The 25,204-nt window shown below is 40.3% G+C and overlaps 2 long non-coding RNA genes across 2 annotated transcripts; both read left to right on the top strand.

Annotated features, from left to right (window-relative positions):
* Positions 1–3,376: 3,376 nt before the first annotated feature.
* LOC143851921 (uncharacterized) lies at positions 3,377–4,273 on the top strand. Its single transcript, XR_013236563.1, has 2 exons — positions 3,377–3,624; positions 3,823–4,273. It is a non-coding gene; the product is annotated as an uncharacterized LOC143851921 (long non-coding RNA).
* Positions 4,274–7,019: 2,746 nt separating this feature from the next.
* LOC143849808 (uncharacterized) lies at positions 7,020–23,243 on the top strand. Its single transcript, XR_013235879.1, has 3 exons — positions 7,020–7,267; positions 22,592–22,632; positions 23,055–23,243. It is a non-coding gene; the product is annotated as an uncharacterized LOC143849808 (long non-coding RNA).
* Positions 23,244–25,204: the final 1,961 nt, after the last annotated feature.

Genomic DNA, 25,204 nt, shown 5'->3' with positions numbered 1-25,204 from the left:
TCTCTATGATGGTGATCAATGGAAACCTCGTTCCTCTCAATACTCGGTCGCAAACTCTCTAACATCTCTCGATTTACCTCTTTCATGTAGTGGACGAAGGCGTCGGCCTTAGTGATGCACTTCCCAGTATAGAGCACATGTGTATGATCTAGGAGGTGTGAAGGAGATGGCCACGAATGTTCTCAAAAGAACGAACCCAATTATGTAAACTCGTTCTATTGGTGATGGTCCCCTCTGCTAAGCATTTCAGCAAATGCCCTAAGCTATAATTGATCACTTATATCTGTCCATATGCTCGAGAGTAGTATGTGCGGTTGAATTAAAGTATAATCCTATTTTACTCCATAAAATATGTGCTATGTGGACAATCAGATGATCTATGACCCCATTCATTACAGTTGGAACTTTTTAAGGTAGTGGTACTATGTAGTTTGGGTCGTAGAAGTCCTTGATCCGTGTTCTTCTCACCCACATGTGGTTTCTTAGCAATGTTATTAGGAGGAAAAGTGGAGTTCAAATGACTAGCCACGTAATCTCTAATAACTGAACTAGTTGAGTCTCAATCAATGCCCCTTTGCCTCGCCTCGCCTTGCCTTGCCTAGCTAGGCAGGGCGTGCATTCCAAGGGACCACGACATTTCCGATAATCCCAAGCCCAATGCGTTTGCTAATGCGATTCAAGGCAACTCTGATCTCAGCGAAGATTTCCGAGTGATGGTCCAACGTAGCTTGAGTGCGATGTCTCTAGGCCTCTCCGGGCTGGGCTTGTTCTTGCCCTTGATGTGGTGCATTGGCCATATTAGTCATAGTTTGTACATGTGTGATCGATGTGCAAGACAACCCTACAGAATTGAGGGGTGTACTGAGACACATTTAAAGAAAATAGATGGGCTAAGACTAGGAAGTTGACACCTAACTGATTTGAAGTAGACTCTTAGATATAGGGCAGCACTAAGAAACTCAAATATTATCTAAGGATCCATAAACGACAATTTTAATGAACCTAGACTCTAAAGGAGAATTTTAGAGTCTAATGCATATAACTAAGAGAGACTCCATCAGGACTTTACCCAACAATTGGAGGGCGAGAGACGAACTATCCAAGGCTAGAACTCAGGAAGAGTCTATCGGTCATTATCGAACACCTAGGTGTCTTTAATTGAAGGACCCTACAAGTGTTTGAGCTGAGTTCTGATACCAAATTGGTGCAAACCTTAGGGTCCGCAGGTTGATTTCTCAGAATTTAGGTGCACGAATAAGTTGTTCTAATTTAATATGACAGCAAATTATATATTCAAAAATAGATTAAACATCATATAAAATCTAATTACAACTAGGTATTGTAGGAAAGCAGAGCCTTTGAAATTCTTTCATCAAATAGTAAATAATTCAGCCCCATGCAGGTTCTGTACACCAAATCCATAAACAAAATAGCTAGCTGCCGGAAATAATGTATGATAAGGTTCAGATATATGAAATAATCTATTTTTTTTTAAATGAATATGAAATAATCTAATATATGGCTCAAATTATACCTAAGGGTGGCTAGGGTGTGGTAATAGGCAATGACTCAGGGCAAGGTGATGGGAAAAGTAATAGGATCTGGGAGGGCAATGCAAGAAAAAATATGAGAACGGTTCAAGGCGTAGAGAATATGGGGTTAGTTTATTGAAGATAAAGTGAATGTGATCTTGAAGCCAGAGAGTTAATTTTCATAAATCTTGTATGTTGGCTCTCAATTTGCCGATGGATAGGGCCCTCAGATTTGCCAAGATGATGGGGTGTAAACTGGAATCTCTCCCGTCCAAATATTTGGGTCTACCGTTGGGCGTGGGTAGACCTCGGAAGCATTTGTGGGATCCTATCGTGGAGAGGATTGAAAAGAGGCTTGAAACGTGGAAAAGGAATCTTATTTCCAGAGGGGGGAGATTGGTTCTGGTGAAGGCTGTTTTGGCTAATATTCCTATATACTTTTTATCTCTCTTTAAATGCCCTGTCAGTGTGGTGCTGAGAATTGAGTAGATTCAATGTAGATTTTTATTGGGGGGGGGGGGGTGGTTCTTGTGATTCAAAGGGCATTCTGCTTGTGAAGTGGGGGGAGGTATGCTTACCTTTTAAATATGGAGGTCTTGGGATTAGGAGGAATTCAACCACGCTTTATTAGGTAAGTGGTTGTGGAGGTTTGGGGTGGAACAAGATCAATTCTGGGTGAAAGTGGTGTGTAGTAAGTATAGAGCTAAGCTTGGGTATTGGGAGTTGGATAATTTATACGCTAAGCTTGGGTATTGGGAGTTGGATACTTTGTACAACCTGAAGGAGGTGACTGTGTGGCGTGATGTGATGAAAATCTATCATGAGTTTAGTAAGGGGATTCGGTACAAAGAATATTCGGGGATCGTATCAAATTTTGGTATGATGCGTGGTGCTCTCCTGAGCTCCTTATGATGTTGTATCCGGAGCTGTTTCTTGTGGCGTCCTCGAAGGATGCGTTGGTTAGCGATTGTTTTGTTCGTGAAAACGGGAGAGTGTTGTGGATGCCGGCGTTCAGGAGGAACTTCTTGGACAGAGAATTGGAAGCTTTATCTCATTTTTTCAAGTTGCTTCAATCCTGCTACATTAAACTGTCTGGGTCGGATAAAAGAGTTTGGATCTGTGATCCATCTGGTTTCTTTTCCGTGGAATGTATCATCACTACCGCTGGATTGGATCATCACATGCGATTGGCCAAAGCTTTACAGAGAGGACATGTACTCTAAGAATAAATAGAAACAACTTTGCTACAAGCTCTACGGTTTCTGCCCATGCCCAGTTTCTATCCATGAAGCTTGCGACTACTTCCCTTCATCAGAGGTAGTAAAAAAAAAACCCTCCTCATTCCTCAGTAAATTGAAATATAATATAATATAATATGTATCTCTCTCTTTCTCTCACCATTTGACGCTTTGTTACATTTGCAGCGTCAAATTTCATAAATTGGAGACATTTCAATCATAATAGCCCAGCTGCACAACAATCCAATCATACCCAAATGGCAGCTTCTGCAGATAAAACAACAATAATAAGTATATCTTTTGCAGAACAATCATAATCCATCTTGAGATATGGAAAATCAGATAGAGGGTTATCAGTCAAAATGGATTTTCATTTAGTTTTATAAATAAAAATGATATTTAAAAAAAATTAGCAATCTTCAATCTTCTGAAAAAATCTTGGACAATATTGTTATACACTATTGCATGTCAGTCCTCTGTTGTATTAATGGTGCTTGTGATTTGTTCAGTTGTCCTAAGATGATACCCACATATGATTTATTGATGCTTGTGTTTCTCTGTTTATTGGTGTTCTCTAATATGGATCAATTGCCTTTGAAGGTCACAGAGTGTTGGATGACATAGTGGGGTAAAAGTCACAGCAGAAGATGCAAAAACATTTCGAGCAGATGCAGTCACTTTTATTCACCTTGGAGTTCTGAAAACCAAGTGATCCATAAACTTTACTTCCTGAGTGGAAGCAATAGTAAACCTTGCAATTTGAATCTAGGACAAGCTTATTTTGGACATTAAAACGATTGCAATTGACACGCTCCCGTCATGGGAAGGAGGCTCCATTCCAAGAAATCGAGACAGTTCACTTTAGCCCAAATCTCATTCATTTCTTTCCGTTTTCCATATCCCAAATTTCATTAATTGCTAACATTTTATCTTAGTATTTCCATAATTAATGTAACTACATTTCCGGAATTGTAAATAGATAATAGAAGAGATGGTCAATCATTGCTTTTAATTATCCAGAAATTACTGATCTGTTTCTTTTGTTAATGCAGTATACATTGAATGTGGCACTACTTTCCATATTTGGATGCTGTACAGAGAAGAAATCAAGCAGTGTTATTATATTCTAATGAAGAACTATAAATCCAGGCCCATCAACCTGCCAGGGATTCTCTTCCACAAGACAACGGAGGCAAGAAAGCAGCTGGTCCTGATACTGACCAAGATCCTGTCTAGAGTCATCGTCGCGGCAAGGGACACCACTCCAAGCGTACTCACTTGGATTGTTGACTGCCTCGGAGAGAATCCAGGCATTTTACAAGCTGTCTGGTCCTCTAAGTCGCTTTCTTATTGGGTCCCTATTAATTTGCAATTTCAGTTTCCCTCCACATCTGATCATTCTCTATTGACTTAAAGAAAATCAAGATGTCTTTAGTCTCTGTTCTCTGTTATGTCATCTATTATTACTGAATCCTATATTACTAATTAAGAAGTTTTCCTCTTCATTTGTTTGAAGCAATGATAGTTCTCACAAAACTGACTTTTTTGTTGCTGCACGTGCATTTTTTACTAGTAAACCAAATAAGAGAAACCCAGGTCAAAATTTATTATCAAATTTTCATGAATGCTCCCTTATTTTTCGAGGTAGTTTATCCCACTTTTGATTGATCTGAACTGCCCACTTAATCCTTGGGTAGGCTCTTGTATGGCCTTGACATCTTGCTTAGATTTCATTTCACGGAGAGGCTGACAAAATGAAAGGCTTAGATTTCATCACTAGGGTGATAAAAATGAATGGTCTAAATCATATTAATGTAACGTGGGTGGGGCCAAATTATGCTTCTCAGTTTCTTCTCATATTAAGGCTTCTCATGGAATATGAATTAGGGCATTTTCCAAGGGGAAATGATATCACCACTACCATATTTTGATGATCGCACACCTCACTTTATTAGAAAGTACGGTATGGCCCACACCATAGGATGATCCAAACCGTCTGTTATATGGACCACAACCTAAATAAGTTGTGCCCCAAAAATTATTTCCATAAGTTGATCCTAACCCTCCGATCTATAAAGGGACTAATATTAGAGGGTTGATCCTAACCCTCTATAGATCGGAGGGTTAGGATCAACCTATGGAAATGATTTTTGGGGCACATTATATTTAGGCTATGGCCCATCTACTTGACGGTTTGGATTATCCTATGGTGCGGGCCTTACCGTATTTTTAATAAAGTGAGGAGTGCAATCATCAAAATACGGTAGTGGTGATATCATTTCCCTTTCCAACCAATCCTCATTCTTCCACATAAAAGTCAGGAAGACCAAAATCCTAACCCTAGTTATGGTTTTTCTAATTGAAATCAATACTTTTTGATGGGTGCTTGGGATTACATAATTGGATTCACTTGTTTTGACAACTGATGCAAGAACATGGTGAGGTCGGTTGGATTGGAACTACATAACCGGTTTAGTTCACCCACTCTCTAGTCACTCTTTTTATACGACACTTCTGCTTAGGGTTCCTAAGATTTTGGTAATGTTTTTTTTTCTTCAAGACTTTTGCTTAGGGTTCCTAAGATTTTGGTAATATTGCTAGTCATTTGATATTTCCATCACATCATTCAAACAGATTTTGATATGTCCACCCCGGCCCTTGTCTTTGGAACCGTCCAATTCCTCAATTTATTTAGAATTTTAAATCAGCTAAAGTTTATGAACAAAGGTTGAAGGGATCAAAATAAGGGGCGTTGATAAAAATTGAGCGGCATGAGTAATATGGGATCTGGTGTATCAAAATGCATAATGCGGGTCATAATGCGGCCAAAGCAAATGCTAGTCGATTTGGCACGACACGGTTGAGTACTTAGTTGACGCAATTGAGTTTTCAGCTGAGTCATAACTCGGGAGAATCAAAGGAGTTTTGATTGGCGTTGTAGGGGGAAATGCAGACTTGGACAAGAACACGGGCAAGATAAGAGAGAGTCAACTCAGGCTATCCATTATAATGTGAAGGAGTTTTGAAATTGAGAAGCAAACTATTAAGAGAGTGAGAATTCAGAATAGTATTAGGATAAGGATTACCTCTGAAAATTAAAAATGGAAACTAATACCCACACTCCCTTGTTTTGACATGCAATTCCTTTATCAAGCAGTATTCTTAATGGGAACTGCCTTTAATAGCAAGTTAGAAAATAGGAGATTTTATATGGTGAGGGCCCGTGAAGTCCAGTATTATTCAAAATGTACAGCAGGATCTACTTCATAGGATGATCTAAACCATTCATTTGTTGGGCCACAATGTTAATAGGCTATATACCTCATAGATCATCTCCATTGGAGGACAATAACCCTCCCATCTATAAATGTTTCTATAATGTACAGTCTTTCTATCGACCGAAGGGTTCGGGTCATCCAATGGAGATGACCTATGAGCTGCAGCGTATTTATATTGGGGCCCAACAAATGAACGGTTTAGATCACTCTATGAAGTCGGCCTCGCTGTACATTTGAAGAAATACAGGATTTCACGTGCACACAGCATAGAAATACTCAATAAAATAGACCACACGGATAATCGTTGTCATGATCAATGGTAACAATATTTTTTTGGGTCCAAGATGGGATTTATCATTGTTGACAATTTGCATTCATGGCCAATCCAACGGTTAGGATTACTAAATGAATTCAAGCAACGGACATCTTCACTGTAGAGAAGGTGGGACCTGTCACTAGGGTAGCCCGTATTTATTATTTATTATATATGTTACACCCAATTTGAGGGGAAAAAAGTTAAAGTAAGTCATAACCTTCTCATCTAATTGATTTTGCTATCAGATTACAGATTTCGATGATCAGGGTTAATGGATTACACCAATCTCCATTCGATTTAAACCAAAAGTGGATTAAACATTTTTCAAATAATTCAGAAGTTCATACACAGAGGATTTATGTATAATCTATTAGACAGTATAGGTATGAGATTTTATAGGGTCATAATAATCTCGCATTAGGATCTCCCTCTACATATCGGATGATTAGGATCATGGAGATCATTTTTCAAATAATTCCCTAGGTACAACGTATTTATGTCGTGGCCCAACAAATGATGAAATGAATGGCTACTGATATTGTCACTCCCATGTTTTGATAATAACACGGACTCTTTTGTATTCTATTATGTAAACTGCGTTTTAGAAATACCAATTTTGGGTGTTTATTATGATTATAGTGGTAACAGAAGCAATTCTTCGGGGGAAAAATCATCAGTTGTCAACGAATCTTTGAATTTGGAGGGTCATGGTATGCAATGGAAGAATCTGATTAGTATTTTTAAGAAGAGATCTATGAGAACGGGAAGGAATTTAAACAGAAAATTGGCTCGAATTCGCTGCGCCGAGGAAGGAAGGGAGTTGGGTGAGGATTTACACCAAGCCGACTTGGAGGAGTTTTGATTATGAGGAGCTTGCTGTTGCTACTGATAATTTCAGCTCTGGTAAGTGAAATTTTGTAGCTTTCTCTGCTTCTCTTTTTCTTTGTTCTTTCCTTTGTTTAACCTTCTTTCCAAAAAAAATATTCAAACAGTCTAGGGGTGGAGGGTACAAAAACTGGAGGAGGGTTAGGGCTCTTCTTCAAGTGTGAAGTTACTATAATGCCCTTAAATTATTGGAAATTATCTAAGCCTTCCAACTCAAATGCTATTCCTAGATGGATTAAGGACACAAAAGTAAGCTAAGTTAGTAAAGACTAAAGAGGCAGTCTTAGATTAATAGCTAATAAACTTTATGGTTTAAGTGGACATCATTTATGGAGAAACTTAGTTGTATGATCGAGTGATCATATTTGGTGGTCATTAATATGGATGTGCCGGGATACAAAAATCACATTAATTGGATGGCTAGGATTTTGTCCTCGGCAGTCGGCGAGTTTGTTGTAACATAAGGGGTGCAACTTTAGCAGGGCTCAACTCGAACTCAATGGATTTAACCTTATTTTGGCTAGGGTTGGATTTGCATTTCCCCAGATTGTGTTGTGTTAGGGTTGGGAAAAGCCAACCCAATTTAATTTTAGGTCGGGCAAGGGTTGGGGCCTTAGGCAACCCTACTTGCCCGAACCCGTCTCCTTATGCCCTGTTTGTTTTAGATTACGACAACTGATTGTGAATCCAATACCAAATATTGGACTCAAATTTCCAATAATTGGCTTTGGACTCACAATAGGTCATCATAATCTTAAATGAACGGGGCCTTGATTCGGAATATCACGTTTTACGGGTTAGGGTAAGGTTGAGAGATTTAAAGGCGGCTTGGGTTAGGGTTGACCCTCCTCGACCTAAGGCTAAGTTTAGGTTGTTTTAGGGTTGAACACTTTGAATCCGATCCAATTTATGGCTCTTTGTTCCTCAAACTTTTTTGGTGTCATTTCGGAAGAAGATTAAAGTAGATGGGCCATGTAAATGACCTTCAAATAGGCATTTAGAAAGGAAAAACGAGACCAATACTGGCCTATATTCGTTAATTGGATTGTTAGGATTGTCTAATCAATATGTTTTGGCAGTTGTAACTTCAACCCCTCTTAGGATGAATTCACCCCGTATTTTTCAAAATGGACTGTACAGCGGTATAGCCCACAACATAGGATGATCCAAACCGCCCATTTCATGGGCCACAATGTAAATAGTTGTGCCCCAAAAATCATTTCCATAGGATGATTCTAACCCTCTGATCTAAAGAGGGAATCACATGATGAAAACTTCTATAGATCGGTTAGTTGGGATAATCCGATGGAAATGATTTTTGGGGCACAACCTATTTATGTTGCGGCCCATCAAATGGGCAATCCATCAAATGGGCGGTTTGGATCATCCTACGGTGTAGGCTGTACAGTCCATGTTGAAAAATATGGGGTGAATTCATCCTAGAAGGGGGTGAATTTATGACTGCCCTTTTAATATTACGGTTAACATCAATGGCTCTACATTCCTCAGGTTTTTTCATTATTTCAATGAAGTTCTGGGGTAATTTTTGGAGAAGATAATTGTGGATCCCGTCCCGAGGGGGGGTGGTCCCACGAGGGTGTGTTTTACGATGATGATGATAGCGCCTTTGTCCATTGGATTTGAATATGATTGCTTTTTTCACAAATTTAGGATAAAAGTCATAACTTCACGAAAGAAGCAACTGACCAGAGTCGCCACCTAGATTAGGGATCTAGGACCCATGATTAACTCTGTTAATTTGGTCTACGTTTTGAATTCTGGGTAAGTTACCTGATTACGAAGTCGGAAGGTGTATCGCACGAAGTGTACAGCACCGACCTTGCCTAACTTTTTTAAAAGCTTCAATTATTCAGGTTTAACTAAGGGGGTGAATGCGAGTTTTATTTTAGAAATCTAAACATTACTAATGATTTGGCCGTTCACAGTTTAGACTCATGCGGGCTAGGAGTGCATCCTACATGCAACTACATGCCTACGTGCCTATGTGATTGTTTTGAGATTGATGAGATTTGACTTAAGTTGAATTTGATTAATTGATTTGAGGTGAAGTGACCTACGCTATATGAACCTAGATCTAATGCAATGGGCCTAAGTTGCATCTTAGTATTTCCGTGAGAATTTTGACTCTAAGATTCTATTGGGGAACCTAAAGTGCAACCTCTAAGTTCAGAACCTAAAAGATTTTTACAATTGATCTTGAATTGTGATTTTCCAATTGGGTGAAAGTTCTTAGGTTCTTTAAGGCTTTCAAATTCCAAAGAGTTCCAAATTCAAACAAAATAACTAAACATGCAATTTCTACCAAAGATAATTAACATGACATTTTAAATGATGAAACATGTGAAGAAACTAAACATAGAAAGCAAAGTAACTAATCATGCAAAATGACCAAAGAACTACACATGCAATCAGTGACTTGAGAAAGGGAGAAGGGATAGAAAGAGGGGTGGAAGAGACGGAGAAGGGTGTGAAGGAATAGGAAGGATGGAGAAAGGTGCGGCTGAACTTGGTTTTGCCAACTTGCCTACGTACCCCGTCGTGGGGATCAAGCCATACGTAATTCCAAAGGGATTGGAAATTGGGAATTGGGAATCAGGTTCGGGAATGAGATTTTTGAAAAGAATTTTTGAATTGGGAACGAGCCTCGAAGGAGCTAATCGCAGAGGAATCATCAATGAGTCAATAAAAAGGGATGAAGTTTTGGCTAATGGGTTTGGACATAAGGATGCAACTCGGTTGGGTTAAAGAAGAGGTAACTCAGTTAGGAAGGGTTGATTGGGCGGGTGGGTCAACTCGGGTTAGATTTGGGTTCAACTCGGGTTGAGTTGGATCAGGTTGACTCGGGTTTGAGTTGGACTCAGGTTACGATGCGAGTTCAAGTTGGACTCGGGTTAGGCTTGGGTTGGGTCAAGTAGAGTTAGGTCCGATTTGGACCAGGTTGAGCTCTAATTGCGGTTTAGGTACGGGTTGCAGGTTGAGACCGAATGGACCAGGGGTTTGGGTCGAGGCCAAATTGGCGGTGGGTTTAGGTGCGGCTTGGGGGTTTGCTCGGATTATGGTCTGTGTAGGGCTCGGATTGGGGCTTGGTAAGGTGAGGGGAATTTGAGTTAGGCAGAGTAGGCTTTTGATGCTACGGGCACGGATTAAAAGGCTAGGTGTTTGGGTCCAGGTTTGGGTTGGGCTGAGACGCGGTTTAGACTGAGGCTTGGTGCAGGTTCGACCTGAGTTACCTCGGGTTTGGACCAATTTTAGATAGGCTACACATGTGCACGACACGCGTGGATCGGGACTTTGAACCTTGGGTCGGAACCCATATTAGCTTTGGTGTCAGGTTGAAGTGGAACCCATGTGGATTTAAAACTTGGGCCCAAATTATGCATACAGTGTAACACATTCACTTATATTGGATATGTGGCATGCATGTGAACAGCACACATAATGGGATCAATACATTGTGAATTGGTTGCATGTGTATGTACTGTACACACAAGAAATTTGGACCGATTACAGCATGTGTACATATCAAATTGGTTGCACTGTATTATCAACAGGTTTAGGCGCAATAGGTTTGTGGTTCGGATGTGGGTTAGAAGTTGGGACTGAACCGGTTTAAGGGTTTAAGGCTGAACTGGGTTGGGCTGGGTTGAGCCGATTCGGGGCTGAACCGGGTTGGGGTCGGGTTGTGGGTCCGAGTTGAGGTTGAACTAGGTTGGGTTTGGGTAAGCTTGGATTAGGCTAAATCGGGTAGTTCGAGTTGAGTGCGGATTGGGGTGCGGCTTGAGGCTTGGGTGAGGCGAACTAGGTTGGGCGTGTGGCTTGGGGTTGGGCCTGCGACTTGGGTTTGGGATGCGGCTTTCGGTGTAGGTCCGGGTTGGAGTCGGGTTGTGGGTCCGAGTTGGGGCTGAACCGGGTTGGGTTTGGGTAAGCTTGGATAAGGCTGAATCGGGTAGTTCGGGTTGAGTGCGGATTGGGGTGCGGCTTGAGGCTTGGGTGAGGCGAACTAGGTTGGGCGTGTGGCTTGGGGTTGGGCCTGCGACTTGGGTTTGGGATGCGGCTTTCGGTGTAGGTCCGGGTTGGAGTCGGGTTATGGGTCCGAGTTGGGGCTGAACCGGGTTGGGTTTGGGTAAGCTTGGATAAGGCTGAATCGGGTAGTTCGGGTTGAGTGCGGATTGGGGTGCGGCTTGAGGCTTGGGTGAGGCGAACTAGGTTGGGCGTGTGGCTTGGGGTTGGGCCTGCGACTTGGGTTTGGGATGCGGCTTTCGGTGTAGGTCCGGGTTGGAGTCGGGTTGTGGGTCCGAGTTGGGGCTGAACCGGGTTGGGTTTGGGTAAGCTTGGATTAGGCTGAATCAGGTAGTTCGGGTTGAGTGCGGATTGGGGTGCGGCTTGAGGCTTGGGTGAGGTGAACTAGGTTGGGCGTGTGGCTTGGGGTTGGGCCTGCGACTTGGGTTTGGGATGCGGCCTTCGGTGTAGATCCGGGTTGGAGTCGGGTTGTGGGTCCGAGTTGGGGCTGAACCGGTTTAAGGGTTTAAGGCTGAACCGGGTTGGGCTGGGTTGAACCGATTCGGGGTTGAATTGGGTTGGGGTCGGGTTGTGGGTCCGAGTTGGGGTTGAACCGGTTTAAGGGTTTAAGTTAAATGAATGGGCTGAAGTCTGTTGATAGGGATGGGTTATTGGATGGTCGGTGGATGTGAGGATGAGGGTAGGTGGGTTATAAAGGTTGGCAATGGTTATGAGGTCATGGCATGGGTGTTGTGGGCTGATGGGGTATAAATTTGTGACTGATTGGAACTATGGGACATGGGTCATGGGATAAAAGGGCTGATGGACATGCATTAAATGGCAGGGGCTGATGGGCTATGGGTAGGGAACGGGATCGGGTTTTGGGTTCGGGGTGCGGGCTGCGGGTTCGAATTGCAGGTCGGGGTGTGGGTAGGGGTGCGGCTTAGATGCGGGTTTACGGTTTAGGTAAACAAAAAGAAGAGGGAGAAGGCTGGTGTGAAGAAAAATAAAAAATGACAAAGACCTACCTCTCCGTTGTTTGGTGTCGATCCTCGCTTCCAGTGATGACCCCGCAATGATAGGGCTTTCGAAGTAGAGTTCCAAAATCGAAGAAATGGACAGATGGGGGTGGTTGGACGAACTTATAAGAGGGGAGAGGGAGTATTGAGTTGTCTTGAGAGAAGAAGAGAGCATGAGTATTTATAGGGGAATGGAGAGCTGGGTTGCCTTCTTAGGAGCCCAGAGGTGTAGGGTGGAGATTGAATGATGGAGAAAGGAAGGAAAAATGATGGCCAAGATCGAATTTTTCTAGAATATTCTCCCTCTTCTTTGGCATTTTCCATTTTAGCCATGGCCACGTTCAAAATGGCAGGCACTTATGTGGTCAGGATCAAGCACTAAAGATTTAGGAACAATTCAAGGTCCAAGATGATGCCACTTGTCCTTGAAATCTTTGTGGATTTGGAAGCAAATTTCAAGAGAAGGAAAATGTCCAATTTGGTTGTCTTTGTAGAGAATGACAATGATTTGGATGGCCGCGATTAACTGCAATCTCCATGTGATCGAAAGAACGGGCGAGATGGGGTCTCCAAATATCCTGAAATCTTTGCAAAGATACGGAATAAGATTGGGTGGTTGAGATCAATTGTAATCTTTAGAGCATCGAAAGAATGAATGAGATGATACCTCCAAATCTCCTAGAATCTTTGTAAGAGATTTTTCAAATATTTTGAATGTGAAAATCGAAAAACGTGGTTTTCAGGAGATTTTGAAGTCCGATTTCGATAATTCTTTCGCCGTTGGAATCGTTGATTTTTCCTCTTTCATTTAAGCCCAATATTGCCGTAGAAATACAGATTTTAAAATTTTCGACCAATGAGAGCCGTCGATCTCCATCGGCAAATCGCTTTTCCAAAGATTGGGCAAACCGGTGATCCAAACGAACCAACCGACTCGATCAATCTTGGATCGACGATTAAAACCATTAAATCAAAATATCAAAGCCAATTAAGATATTAAAAGGTTCTGTTATCGATGATTTAATAGGATAATTTCGACGGATCTCATTCATCCTGCCTTGATCCGTGACTTTTCACTAAGTTTTTGCTCAATTAAGTAACCCAATGTTTAATCCGGATTCGAGATTAACCTTGATTGATATTATTTTGACTAAATGATCACAAATCCTTGGTAAAGAAAGACACCTAGGTCAAGATCTGCCCTCGATCTGAAGATTTACGAAAATCGGGTCTCGGAATGGAACCAGGGCCTGGGTTGTGAAGAGACCCAAGCTTATTTTGTTCCGATTGATGATCCGTAAAGTCAGATCGAGGTCACCATGGTAGAGGGGCTTTTCTTATGAATTCTAGGGAATGTGAGGATATTTATTTTACCAGTGAAACTTCGCGGATCAATGCATTAGGCTATTGTTGGTTAAAGTGTAGCAAAATGAGGGTATCTACAATAATATTAATGTAGTGGGCCGACAATTGTGGACCCCTCCAGAAAATCATGTTCAACTATCAAAGTTAGCGGCTCAAACGCCGTGAATCGTGGACTGCAAGAAGTTAGTTTGAAGATGGCATTTTGCAGTTACTTTGTACACACTGTTCGAACACCATGGATCTTGTGATCAATGGTGGTCAAAGTTGGGGTGCAATTCGGGTCGGGTTCAACCCGAAAAAAAAAAAAAAAAGTTGGGTCAGGTTGAGTTTGGGCCGGGGTCGGAGTCGGGGTCGGGTTCGGGTTGAGTTTTCCCAACCCGGGTTGAGCTCGGGTCGGGTTCAGGTTGAGGGTTTCGGCAACCCGATCTAAGTTCAGCCGACATTTTTTATGAATTTTTTTCTAAGCTTAAATATTCGGGTTCGGTTGAACTCGGGTCGGGTTTGGGTTGGAAAAAAGGGTCCCTCGGGTTGGGTTGAACCTTGTCAGGTAGGAAATCAGGTCGGGTCGGGTTCAAGTTGGAAAAAAGGATTCTTAGGGTCGGGTCGGGTCGGGTTGGCCTCAACCGGACGCAACCCGACCCATGTTGCACCCTTAGGTCAGAGAAACAGAATTTTCTTGTGTCCTTTTCGACAGGAACCTTATAGTTTGGAGGATTTTATGAGAACTACGTGAAATTCTGAAATTTTTCTTCATGCAATCCCATTGGTGGATGCGGTGGGACCATCTCTTGGATTTAGATGTACTCTTATGGAGTACTTGAAGATTGAGGAAAAACCTTACCCATCATGGGCACTGGTGTTTTGTATTTAATAATATAGTAAACCCAATAGGGTGATTACAAATGGAATTTATAGATTAATTACAACAGATAATTAATATAACTTACTTATTCTTTCCAACTATTGTTGGTTGAGGATGGGTGATGTGTATACGGATAACCCTCACAGGAGTGGTGAATCCGGAGAATCCTCACAAGAGTGGTATCTTATCATCTCTTATCATCCCCCGCGAGGTTATCGGGACCTCTAGAAGCGGGCACGAGAAGCTTCGAACGTAGCCAATGAAAAATGTTGATTTGGCAGTCCCTTAGTGAATATGTCAGCCAGTTGGTGCTCTGTAGGAGTATAACGAACAATGAGAGAGCCATCAGTAACACGATCCCGTACGAATGATAGTCAATGTCGATGTGCTTTCTCCGAGTGTGAAGTATTGGATTGATAGTGAGATGCGTGGCACTGATATTATCACAAAGAAGTAAGGAAGGTGACGAAGGTGGCACTCCAAGATCACGTAGGAGATATTTCAACCAAGTTATTTCAGCCGAACAAACTGCAAGAGCACGGTATTCAGCCTCTGTACTTGAGCGAGAAACCGTTGGTTGTTTCTTGGAGCACCAAGATACCAAATGCGGACCAAGAAATATACAACAACCAGTCATGGATTGGTGATCATCTCGATTACCTACCCAATCGGCATCAGAGTATGCTCGTATATGAAGATCGGAAGAACGAGGAAGGCATATCCCATAGCCAAGTGTTGCTTTTAAGTAACGAAGAATTCGCTTAACTGCTATCAAGTGAGTGGTGGTAGGTGCATGCATAAATTGACAGGCTTGATTTACAGCATAGGTAATATCAGGCCTTGTAAGAGTTAGATATTGTAGTGCCCCAACAATACTACGATAAAGTGTAACTTCAGAAATAGAAGTACCATCATGAGCTGAAAGCTTGGAACCGGAAGAGACAGGCGTGGAGATAGGTTTTGAACCATGAAAGCTTGGAACCGGAAGAGACAGGCGTGGAGATAGGTTTTGAACCAAGCATGGATGCACGATTAAGCAGATCAAGTGTGTACTTGGTCTGAGTCATGATTAGTTGAGATGGAGAGCGTTGAACCTCAACTCCAAGGAAGAAATGCAAAGGACCGAGATCTTTCATATCAAAGTGATGATGAAGGCATCTGAGAAAGGTTGATAAAAGAGCAGAGGACGAGCCGGTGACGATGATGTCATCCACATAGAGGAGAAGGATAATAATTCCATGAGATGAGTGATGCACAAACATAGAGCAATCAGCTTTACTTTGGGTAGATCCTTGTCAAAACAGTGCTATGGTAATGGTAAAGCGGTGAAACCAGGCTCGTTGGGCCTGTTTGAGGCCATATAAGGCTCGTTGAAGTCAACAGACATGATTAGGTCGAGATGGGTCGGTGAATCCAGGTGGTTGTTTCATATATCCAACTACATTAAGATATCCATGCAGCAACACATTTTTGACGTCCAATTGACGAATAGACCAACCGTGATTGACAGCCAATGCAAGGACGGTGCGGATAGTAGTGGGCTTGACGACGGGACTAAAAGTTTCACCGTAGTCGACCCCAGCTTGCTGATTGAACCCTTTTGCAAGAAGCCTGGCTTTATGGCGTTCAATGGACCCATCAGACCTACACTTGAGACGAAAAACCCATTTGCATCCGACCACATTGTAGGATGGATGATTCGGTACAAGTGCCCATGTATTGTTCTTGCAGAGTGCATTGTATTCATCTATCATTGCAGCACGCCGTTGGGGTAATTTGACAGCTTGAGTATAACAAGTTGGTTCTAAGGTAGCAGTGAGAGCCATGTAACATGAAGGAATGGGATGACGAGTTGCCATTAAGACCTTAGGACGCCTGATCTTGAAGCCTAGTCACCATATGGTGTCGTCTTAGTGGAGTCGAAGGGGGTAGGGGAGTGGAGGGTATTGGGTCTAATGTGGTCGAGATAGTGGGCTCCATTGGAGTGTCGGGTTGTTGTGGATCTGGTTCAGAACTAATTTCAGGTTGAGTAGCCATAGGTAGAGAATCTGATTCTTGAGTAGCTACTTCTGGAGAAGTGTTTGAAGTGTTTGGTTGAGAAGAATTAGGGACATGAATTGATATGGAAGGTGATGATGAGGGTACATGACGCTCAAGATATATCCATTGTTGGGTATCAGTAGATGAGGTCGGCATCACAGGGCCAGATTGCATTCCTGCAAAGGGAAATAAAGTCTCATCAAAAACTACGTGACAAGAAACATATGTTCGACCAGTGGATGGATCCAAGCATTTGTAGCCCTTGTGGTGTTCAGTATAGCCAATGAATACACATGGCTTAGTTCAAGTCTCAAGTTTATTGTCATTGAATGGCTGTAAATATGGAAAGCATCTACTACCAAAAACCTTCAAAAGTGAATAGTTAGGAGGCTTTCCATACATGATTTCATATGGGTTCTTTCTCAAGATAGGAGAAGGTAGGCGATTTATCAAATACACACTTGTTTGAAAGGCATCCAACCAAAAGGATTTCTTCATCCCAGCCTGATCCAACAGGGCTATTCCCATTTCAGTGATATGTCTATGTTTGTGTTCTGCAACACCATTTTGTTCTGGTGTTGCAGGGCATGAAAAACGTTGATAAATACCACAATGATCTAAGTAAGCAGAGAAGGACCCAGTAAATTCACCACCATGGTCTGCTTGAAATGCTTTAGTAGTTCTTCCAAAAGAGTTTTCAACCAAACGTTTAAAAGAGACAAAAGCATCCAAAGCATCATTTTTCTTAGTAAGAGTCATGATCCAACTAAACCTTGAATAATCATCAACAATTAAGAAATAATAACGATGTCCGTGACGTGATAAATAATCATCATTTTTCTTAGTTCTTCCAAAAGTCTCATGTACCAAACCTCACGTGATGCTGTTGGTGTAGTTACTCCCGTAGCCAATCCTGAAATCTGTCCTCGATCTTCGTGCAGTGGTACGATCGGATATAGCCCATTTTTACTTGTTCCTTCGAGCAAGATTCTCCCGGTCTTCCGATCCTTCACATAGACTCCATTTCCATAAAAGATGAAGAAGCAATCATTATCTTGAGTATATTGTCCAACTGATAATAAATTTTTGCAAAGTTGAGGGACATGTAGAACATTTTTAAGATGAAGATGACCAGACTTAGTGTCGAGAGAGAGATTACCAGTTTCATTGATTGGGAGATTCATACCATTACCAACAAGTACTTGATCATTCCCATTAAACTTCATGCAATTGGTGAGGCCAGAGTTCTCCATTGTCATGTGATTTGAAGCTCCTGTATCAGGATACCAACTTTCATCAAGAGGCGAGTTCATGTGGAGACCAGCAAATGAGTATGCCATATCATCTGGTTGGTAACGTTTCCAACAGGTTGTTGCTTCATGCCCTTGTTGGCCACAGATTTGGCAAGGGATATTGGTTGAGAGTTTTGTATCCATAGAAGGAGATCCATGATATATGTTACGATTTCGGTCATTCCTGTTGTCACTTCCAAATCTATTGTTAAAGTGGAATTTTTGTCGGTTATAACCATTAGTATTGGAATGACCAAAATTTTGGTTGCCTCTTTTTGGATTAAATTTGCCACGACCTCTTGCAGAGAGAAAGGCAGTGGGCTCAATATGTTGGTTGGCATGATATTCTTCAAGACAACATTCTTGAGCATATAGCATTTCAATTAATTTCAAAAAAGAGGGTAAACCATCTGACCTGGTGAATAGAGAAGTGGAAAATGATTCATAGTCGGCCGGAAGACCGCGAAGAGTGCAAGATACAAGTTCTTTTTGAGGCATTGGACTTTGTACTGCAGCTAGTTAATCTGCGATTCCTTTGATTTGGTTTACGTATTCCGCAATGGAGCTACTCCCCTTTTTGATATTTCGGAGCTTTGTTCGCAGTTGATCAATGCGAGCTTCGGATTGAGACGCATACATCTGTGCGAGAGAATTCCAAACTTCTTGTGAAGTGAGATCACCCACTTGAGCCAGCATTGGCTCTGTCATTGTTGCAAAAAGCCAACTTATAAGAAGCTGATCTGTGAGTACCCAATCATCATAATATGGATTATCGACCGTGGTAACGGTGGATGTTTTCTCATCCTTAACTTCTAGAAATGGTGGAGGTGCCGGATAAGAACCATCTACATATTTGTAGAGCTTCTGTGATTTGGGTATGGGTATCATCTGATGGTGCCATAATAGGTAATTTTCTGAAATGAGTTTGATGGAAACAAGGTGGGAAAGAAGTTGGAAATTAGGAAGATAGTAGCTGGATTTAGAACTGGAGGAGGTGGTGTCAGTCGATTTTGACATGGTGAAGAAGAAAGAGGACTTTGGAGAGAGATTTGGCAAATGAACTAGAGGAGGTTTGACCAAAGGGAGGAAGGATTGAGTCTACTGGAGCAGAAATGAAGAAGGATTGAGGCTATCGGGGCAAATCCCGTAGGCTTTGATACCATGAAGATTGAGGAAAAACCTTACCCATCGTGGGCAGTGGTGTTTTGTATTTAATAATAGAGTAAACCCAATAGGGTGATTACAAATGGAATTTACAGATTAATTACAACAGATAATTAAATATAACATACTTATCCTTTCCAACTATTGTTCGTTAAGGATGGGTGATGTGTATACGGATAACCCTCACAGGAGTGGTGAATCTGGAGAATCCTCACAAGAGTGGTATATATCTTATCATTTCTTATCAGTATTAAACCTTTTATTCATAATTAGGGATTTGCTAGGCCATTTAATGACTGACTTTTGCATGAGAGAACTGCTACCTCAGCTGAATTAAATGAATAAGACAAAATCTGAAAAGAGAGCCCCTGTGGCTATTCTCTCATGCAAAAGTCAGCCGCGAAATGGCTTTTCCGCAGAATTGCCTAGCAAATACCTCATAATTATTTAAGGTTAATGATATATGCACCCTTTTTATGATAATATTTTTCACTTTTTTAATTACTTTTCTGAATGGGTGTTATTTACTTTTTGACCATTGTGAGAGCATTTAGCTGCTTATTAAAAAAAGTTAAAAATTTAAAGAAGAATGCTATTTGGCCCATGCATCATTTCCTCATTTAAAACGAAAACCCAAAAGGTAATCTATCTATATCTAATAGAATAAAGAGAAAGGGAGGTTTACTGTTCACCGCATACGTGGCAGCCCTCCCGTTCCTCCACAATCCGACTTGGCAGCCACCTCAGCATTCCACAGACCAATAAAGAGGAAGGGAGGTTTACTGTTCACTGCATACGTGGCAGCCCTCCCCGTCCTCCACAATCCGACTTGGCAGCCACCTCAGCATTCCACAGACCCTGATTTTTTTGCGATTATTTCTATCCGACCTGATTTTCCTCCATATCCTTAAAAAAGGGAACGCTCTCTCTTCTGAAATCTCTTCAATATTGATTCAATCCCATCCGTTTAAAAGAAAGCGATTAATTCTATCCTACCTGATTTTCCTCCATATCCTTGAAAAAGGGAACGGTTATGATCTCTTCTTAAATCTCTTCAGATGATGAACTTCTAACCGTTTTGCTGATGTGGACAGACCCACCTTCCACCAACGTGGCAACCAATCCTACGTGTCACCCTAATACTAAAGATCTCTCGATATGCTAGGTTGGACGGAGAGTTAGTATACGAAAGGCATCGCGGAAAACTCTGCAAACAGTTGCAACCCTTTGCTTCCCGCACTAACAAGGCGTCTCTTCCCACGCGCAGGAAAATGGCCATTTGCCATCCATAAAAAGCCCAATTTCCCAATCGATTCATTATCAATTATTTTTTTTATTAAAGGCAACGTTACTCATGTCATTACTCAATCTGAAACGCCTCTGTCCTTTCCTTTCCGTTTATCACATCTTCAACAATGCTAAGTCTAGAATGTCATTTTCCCTTTTTCTCATCGCGTCCTGTGACGTTTTCACCCCCTAACCGTCTTGATATTCATACCCAAACCCCTTTGACCGCCATGGAGATCAACATTTAACCCCGCTCTCTCTCTCTCTCTCTCTCTCTCTCTCTCTCTCTGAACAGAGCAGAAGAGAACGAGAATATATGAGCCATTACGCATCTTTCCTGTAGCCCCGTCCATACTGTGCCCGGCGTAGTTTCACGTATGGCAGCTCTATTCATGGAGGGCGTATCTAGAGGTTGGTTCTGTATCTCTGACACATCGGATAGAGTCATGATCACCCTTTTCTGGTTATTTTTTTATTTGGGTACTGGTCAATTCTATTTTGAATTTTTGGAATTTGGACTGATAGACACAGCCTTCATGTTCTCGTTTTCTTTTATGAGGAACAATCAATGGAATTTATGCGGGTAACTATTAACATGTTCCGAGTTGTGTTTTTTGTGATTTTCTGTTCCGAGTTACATGTATTACTCTGAACATGTTGCACAGAAATGGAGTCTCCCTCAAAAGGCAGAGAGTTGCAAAACAAAAAATTCCAAATTACAGGACAAGATTTTGATTATAATCAATTAGAATTAGAATACCTTGCTTAGAAAGGTTAATTGAATATTTTAATCCTAATCAACAAGAATACCATGCTTTGAAAGGTTAATTTTTATGGGTACCATTTTGCTTCGTGGGAGGAAAATCACAGGTTTGAGTTTCTCTCATTTGTTTGGGTGCACTACATGCCCCTTATTTTATTTTATTTTATTTTATTTGTTTTTCTGCATTGATTTTAATCTATCATCACGTCATGATTTCTGTTGCATATGGGTGCATAATTTGGCATTTATCTATGCAAGTAAACACAGCTATCTATATTTCCTGTTGGCCATGAGATCTTTCTTCATGTTGTGTGGGTGGTGGTCGGTATGAGTTTTGAGGGAGGAGGATTTGAGCTTTGGCTCTTTCCATGTTATTGAGAGAAATAGAGTTTTTATTTGCTCTTAGATGTCTTCATCACCGAATGTTGTTAATACTTAGAAGTAGTACATCAAGATGGCACTGAAGGTTGATGCCCATAAAATTTTTAATGTGGTGGAACTGACTATGCTAATGTTTTCTGGCCCATGTTGTTGAGTATAATCTGACCATTCACATTCTCTGTCCCAACTGCATTAAATTCCTTCATGTATCTTTTGAATAAATCATCGTTTTTGCAACCACTTCAGTACCTGTGTTTTGTATGCAACCTGATAATGTGCAATAGCTATTGTTCAGTACCTATGTTGGATGCCACCTTTGATAGGGTTTCAAGGTGGTGCCCGATACATTACCTTCTTCAGAGTTAAGATGGTACATTTTAAAGCATATTTTCTTTGTCGCTGTGTGCATCGCACAGGGTGTCCCACTAGTATATAATAAAGAGGAAGGGAGGTTTACTGTTCACCGCTGAGGTGGCAGCCCTCCCCTTCCTCCCTCACGCCTTCGTGGAGATTTATTTCCTACGCGTCATAGAGAATTAAATATTCTAAAAACAAACAAATTCCAATATGCATTAAACTCTTTCCTGTTATTTGAAAGTTCTTCCGTTATCTACACGTCGCCATATTCCGATTAATTGCTAAAATATATGCGCATTGAAAATGACAGACTCCTAAACAGTTAGGTTTCCCATCCTATAAAAAAGCCTAATACCCCTCCTCTATATTCGTTTTTTTATTTTTATCCAACCCAATCATCTCTCTCTCACCTCTTCCTTAAACGATTAGGTTTCCGATCCAAATAAAAATCCTAATATCCCTCCTCTACGTGAATTTGCTATAAATAATATTTTAAAAAACGATAGAAATTGCAAGAATCACTTTGGTATGTTGAAAAGTCGAAATTCCAAAAGTGGAAACCAACGATGATGGTGAGTGCATACATTCTTGCAAGATATATATGCTATGCAATCTCTGAAATCCATAGCCTTTGATTTAATATCTTTCTTTAGATTTTTCTTCTGATAATCCTCTTGGGTTTTGATTTTTCTTTACTATTTAGTGTTTCATTTTCCCCCTTTCCAAACACCACTATAGTTTTATTCCCCAAATCTCTTTCTTAAAGATACCCTTTCTTTGTTTCTTTTGCAGGATTTGTTGCTGCACGTCATGAGTTAGATAAAAGGAAAAAGGTAAGATTTTTATTATTTATTCAAACTTTCAGCCAAAAAGTTACCTCCATTTTATTTTTTTTAATCGCTGAGCTTTGTTAGTTTCTTTGATGGAGTGAACAACCCAACTTCCAATTTTGTGAGAAATTTTAATTTTTAATTTAAGTTTCTGCAAAAAATCCAACACCAACTTTTTATGGATTTTGGGGTTTTGTCGTCCTTTAAGTAATTATAAATTGAAGGTCCTCTTTGGATTGCAAGGTGAACATTTTTTATGGAATTTTTTTATGATTCTTTTCCTTTCCATAATTTAGAGGATTAACTTAAAGTGATGGTATTATAAATTGAAGGTCCCTTATGAATAGGATTGTTTGAATTTGTGTCCTTTTATATGAAAAAACGTACCAAATTTTACTAATATTTTCCTCTCCAAACTTTTGCAGAAATTGCCTCCATTCAAACATAGCCTTGATAGAGTTATTCATGCCTTCTTAGGTATCGACACCAAACCCAAGATGAATGCGGGCTAACCATCAATGGCTTTGTTTTGGGATTAGTACTTACCTGTCATTTTGTAGTATGTGTATTTGCCTAGCACTGTAGTGCCTACCACGAGTGATGAACAAATGGAAAATGGCCATTATGGTGAAATTGGGTCTTCTATTTTGGAATGATACCACATTGCCATTTATTTATTGGATAAAATGAAATGCTATAATTCTTTTTTTTAAGAAAAAATTATAATTCTATGGCAGATGAGCACATAATTTCTTTTACAAGTTATTTCCTTCCGATTGTGGATATCAGCTAGATTATGAAGATGATTTCGGCCAATGGGGAGGGATTTCAAAGCAAATAGTCTTTTTTAGTTATTCATTTTGCCATGGGGTAAGTATTTTAGTTTCTATCATGTTGAATAGATTTATATATTATTTTTGTCTCCTATATTTTGAACTTTTTTTGGCCATTTTCTTAAATTATTATTTTCTTCTACTCTATGTTTTGTATTTGGGTATGGTTATGTGTTTCTTATAAATTTGATTTAGTTGTTGTGTTCAGAATGATGAGATTGTGTAAAGGAAAATCAAATATCATAGGCCATGAAAGTGTCCTAAAATCATGCCATTTAAGGAGATATTGTACTCTGCTTAGATTTGACTTTACTTTTGATGAAGTTACTATTTTCTTAGATGTACATACTTTATCAAATCCTTAAAAAGCACGATCTTAGCTAAGATCTAGGATTGTGGAATTGAAGTGGGATTAAAATCTAGGATTGTTATGCCATTGTTTATCCTAGCTTGGCACTTTACAATATTATATGGATCAATCCCATCGAGTTTTATCGCATTGAACCAAGTAAAATGCAGAGTTATTGTTGATGTATCTCTCAAGATGCATTATTATATGGATCTTACTATACAAGCAGTTTAGTGAAGAATGCAAGTAATTTTGCTCCTTTTGTTTCATTTGACGGTAACTTCTCGTTTTCTTAGATGAGTTTATTTTCTTTCTTTTCTTTTTTAACAATGGAATAGTGGTTTATTGTATTTTTTTTTCCAATTTTTTCATTTTATACCAAAGTTTGTGATTTGTTATTTAATGACATTCTTATTTCAAGGTTTTTTAATTTTTAGTATAGTTTCAATGCAACTTCTTCATTGTTAATTTTTCTATAACCCACAGGGAACTATTGTTTTGCTAAATCGATTTCCTAGCATTTATTCCGTACCTTTCTTTCTCCATTTTATTCATCCCATTCATCGTGCATGGCACCATTGGTCCCACTAGTCTTATATATTATATAAGTAAAGCGGAATCCTCTAAGCCGTGGTGGTACCACGTGTCATCCCTTCTCTGCGGAATCCTCTAAGCCGTGGTGGTACCACGTGTCATCCCTTCTCTGTCCCGTATATTACAAAGGTTTCTAAAATGGCAATTAACGCGCAATTAGGGGCATCTTGTCTATTACAAAATGGTTCTTTCCATTATCCTATCCTATATATATTTAATGAGGAGGAACCCCTTATTTAGTGTTCATTGAAGCTTACGTGTCAGCCTCCCCTTTCGTCTTACCTTATATATTCTACCTTATATATTCTACGTAGTTAAAAAACTTTGCTTACGTCGCAACCCCCTATTTCTTCTCACCCTGAGAGAAAAAACCTCCGCCCGGTATTTTATAGATTTTCTCTCGATATTTTCTATCTCTCTTTCTCTCTCTATATTTCCATCTTACCTAGAGAGAGATAACCTCTGCCCGATATTTTCAAGATTTTCTCTCGATATTTTATTTCTCTTTCTCTCTCGATCCAGCGTTGCAAATAGTTTTTCTCCCCAAAAAAAGTTTATAATAGAAACAAATCTCCTTTACCTATATTTATTGCTATTAAATCTCTCTCTACATTGAATGTTTCCATGTTTCACTCTTCTTATTAATTAACCTCTCTCTTGAGAAATTTTAGCAACTTTCTGTAGCATATGCGATTATTTTACCCTTTATTTAAATAATTTTACGGGTCAGATTTTGATATTCCCACACCCCATTTTTAGAGTTTTTATACGGTGTGTAAGCTTCCATTGTATTTTCCAA

Source organism: Tasmannia lanceolata, unplaced genomic scaffold (assembly GCF_043159265.1).
Source record: "Tasmannia lanceolata isolate RefF3 unplaced genomic scaffold, GAP_Taslan_0.1 ptg000018l, whole genome shotgun sequence".
Lineage (NCBI taxonomy): Eukaryota > Viridiplantae > Streptophyta > Magnoliopsida > Canellales > Winteraceae > Tasmannia > Tasmannia lanceolata.
Note: the sequence above shows the minus strand (reverse complement) of the source record. Positions and strands in the feature narration are given on the sequence as shown.